We start from the raw sequence: 4,114 nt of genomic DNA on the forward strand, positions 1-4,114 counted from the left end.
GTGTAGCTGGATGGCTGGCCCCTGAAGTCCTCCTCCTTCTTCTCTGGCTACTTCTTCCTCTCTCCCAGATTTCTCCTTCTGTATATTCTCTCTGCCTGCCAGCTCCACCTATCCTTTCTCCTGCCTCGATATTGGCCATTCAATTTTTTATTAGACCATCAGGTGTTTTAGACAGGCACAGTAACACAGCTTTACAGATTTAAACAAATGCAACATAAACAATGTGACACACCTTAAAATAATATTCTACAATGGGCCTGGAACCTGGAGACAGGAGCTGATTGATGCAGAGGTCATGGAGGGGTGCAGCTTACTGACTTGCTCCCCATGGCTTGCTCAGCCTGCTTTCTTACAGCACCAAGGACCACCTGTCTAGGGGTGGCCCAACCAAAATGGTCTGGGCTCTTCCCTATCAATTACTAATTAAGAAAATGTCCTACAGGTTTGCCCACAGCCAGTCTTATGAAGGCACTTTCTCAATTGAAGCTTCCTCTTCTCCAGCGACTCTAGCTTCTGTCAAGGTGACATAAAACCAGCCAGCACACCCACAGTTACCAGAAACCCATGAATGCTCAGGCCTATCATAGAAAACGGTGTAGCATTTGCGTGTGACCTGTGTACACCCTCCTATGTACTTAATCCCATCTCTACCTTGTTCATAATATCTAACTTGATGCAAATAGTGATTGTTCAAGCGTGGTTTAGGAGCTGGGTGCAATTCCTTTCATGTAGTTTCCATCCACATTTTGTTGGCTCTATGACTGTGGCACCCAGGGTACAGGGACCTGATGGCATTGTCTCCTGGGGTGTGTAGACCAGATGGAGAAAGATGGCTCTGAGGAGGTTAGTTTGCACATCAATGTCATGCTCTTTGACTGAGTCTTTGCTTTCCCTAACACGTGGAACTGGATAAACCAAGGCAGAGCCAGAAGGCTTCTTTAAGATGTCAAAACATAATACCCATGGGACGGACACACACACACACATACACACACACACACACACACACACACACACACACACACACACACACGGGGCTGGAGGAGGGAGGGAGGGAGGGAGGGAGGGAGAGAGAGAGAGAGAGAGAAAGAGAGAGAGAGAGAGAGAGAGAGAGAGAGGCTGAGCCTCCACAATTCTTTCATCATCTCTGAGACGTGGCAGTTGCCATGCTGGAGTGGCGACATGAGCACCCCAGTACAGTGGTGACATGAGCACCCCAGTACATGGTGACATGAGCACCCCAGTACATGGTGACATGAGCACCCCAGTACGGTGGTGACATGAGCACCCCAGTACGTGGCAACATGAGCACCCCAGTACGGTGGTGACATGAGCACCCCAGTACATGGTGACATGAGCACCCCAGTACGGTGGTGACATGAGCACCCCAGTACGTGGTGACATGAGCACCCCAGTACGTGGTGACATGAGCACCCCAGTACGGTGGTGCCAGCGTCACTGGAGATGCCTTCCTGCTGACCCTTGTGAGTGGGTCATTGGTCTGCACTATGGCATCCCCTGGATGAGATCACTGCATACGCCATTCTGGTCTAACAGATCCTGTTTGTAGATTTTAGAGAAAGAAAATGAACAAACTGAACTCTGACTTAGACCTCTGGGAGCGGGAAAAGAAGCCCACTGACTCTGCTATGGCGGTTAGTTGGGCTGCCTCAAAACCCACACGCCTGTCTCTGCCTGGCATCATGCAGACCTGGTCAGCAGATGCAGAGCATGAATATGTTGATGAATTCACTTCTGTGGATCATCCCCACCTTTCTCTAATTTGGCCTTGGGTGTTGTTTTGCTATTTTATGGGTCTGAGTGTAATTAGTCACAATTAAAATCTGAAATCTCTAAGCATGTTTGCGCTCCAATTTCATCTGAGGCAATAAAAATAAATAACTCACAGTGACTTTATTACTTATGTTTCTCATATCTGGGAAGGCAAAATTCTGAAGGGATTCTCTTTAAGACATCCATGGGACAGGAGGATCTGCAGGGGTTTGGAAGTCCCATAACTCCAATTCATTTTACCTGAACTGTGAGCAGCATCTACAGACAGGAGATGGGGTGGGTTTCAATGCACCAGGAGTCTTTGTGTGCAGGGATCTCTTCATGTTATTCTTTTACAGAGGAGGAGAGAGCCACCATGACTTCCTAATCCATTGTTACCCTCCAGCCTCAACTTCTGAGTTTCATCACAGTTAGTATCATCTACTTATATTCCAAATGAATATGAAATAACTTCCTGAGATCTAGTAATGTACTTCCAGACAATTCTTGGGAATTAAAATGTGTGAAACTTGTCAATGAAGTCTTTATTTTCCTTAAAATAATAAAGATATTATTTTAATTGTAGATGTAACCAACTGTCCTATTAAATAAGAAACACAGAGCCAATACAGCGATGAAAGCCAAGAGGTCAGAGCAATAGCTAAGAGCTAAAAACCTTACCCTTCACTGTTGCTGTACCTCTCCGAAAGAGAGCTACTTCCTGTGTCTGTCTTTTTTTTATAGAGTTTCTGTTTTGCCTTCTCATTGGTTGTAAACCCAACCACATGACCTCCTAGTCACTGCCTGTCTGTACAGACCTCCAGGTCTCTATGGTTGGTATTGAGATTAAAGGCATGTGTCTCCATGCTGGCTGTATTCTTGAACACACAGAGATCTGCCTAGCTCTGCCTACCAAGTTCTGGGATTAAAGGCATGCACCACCACTGCCCAGCTTTTGTTATGGCTCTAATAGCTCTGACCCCTGGGCAACTTTATTTATTAACATACAAGTCACATTTTAGTACAAATAAAATATCACTGTATTTAATAGAAATAAAAATAAATAAGAAGAAAATCATTTCTCCTGTGAAGATGCCACCGTAAAGAAGACAACACAAGTGAAGAAGGTCCCATTAAAACACACAACTTACCGGTGCATTGACGTTGGCCTGCTCTGGCTCCAGAAGATGAGAAATAAAACACTGTTCCTTACAACTCATCAGGTGTTGTGTTGCAGCAGTGTGAAAAGATCAAGAGAAGACACAAGAGCTGGCTCATGTTGTGGGTACCAGACTCCTTTCATCTGCTATTTGCGATCTTGAGACTCAAGCAATCTGCTGTATAATCTGTGTCTGAAGCTCATGAACCAGGGAGCAATTGATTTAAGTCCTTCAGTCCGAAGGTCCAAGAACTGGAAACTCTGATGTCTCAGTTCAGATGTTAGCAAAGGAAAGAGAATTACCCCCTGCATAGTGTTTTGTTTAATTGAGGCCCTGGATGGATCCCATGATGTCATCTGAGGCTGGACCTTCCCACTGACTCAAATGTTCATCTTTTCTAGACATTCTAGGGATGCTTGACCAGTGACATGTGGATCTCAGTGGACACCTAGAATTATAGATGTTCCTAAATCCCTACTTCCTGTCCTTTCCTCTCCCCTTACCTCCTTCCTTACCCCCACCTTCTCTCCTGTGTGAGTTATTGGAACCTTTACATACTGAGGGTAGATTTGAGGTAGCCTGGTGTCTCTCCTGAAGTAGCTGACATATAGCTCCCATAGCTTCTGTGAGAACGCTAGCCAAGTAGGATGCAAGAGTTTCTCATTTATCAATGTAATACATCTCAGAACCTGCTGACATCATTTCCTTTCCCTGTCATTCAATGTTTCGTCAAGAGGGCCAGTGCATTCCGTCCCCAGAATAACTTGTCACATCCTCCCATCTCTCCTTCCTTACAGACACTCTTACTTAGATCACAGATCCAGGGCTGTGAGTTGAATCTCATCCACCCAAAAAAGATTTGTTCCAGTCCAGCCCTCTGTGGTTATGAATGGGTCCTTATTTGGAAATGGGGCCTTTGTCGATACAGTTACGTTAGGACAAGGTATTTCCAGACTCACTGAGTCTAGATGCAATGCTGATGCCTTTATCTGAGAGAGGTTTGGAGTCAAATTGGAAGGGGGGGATTTTGCTATGGCTGGCTGAAATGCAGAACCAAGTGGCATCTCTGTGTGCCAAGAAATGTGAATATTACTGGCAAATGCCAGAATCTAGGAGAGGCACAAACTGGTTCTCCCCCACCGCCTCCAGAAGAAGCCAATGCTGTGAGTGTCTTCACCTAG

This window comes from Peromyscus californicus, unplaced genomic scaffold, assembly GCF_007827085.1.
Source record: "Peromyscus californicus insignis strain IS unplaced genomic scaffold, ASM782708v3 Scaffold_16__1_contigs__length_79575227, whole genome shotgun sequence".
NCBI classification, from domain to species: Eukaryota; Metazoa; Chordata; class Mammalia; order Rodentia; family Cricetidae; genus Peromyscus; species Peromyscus californicus.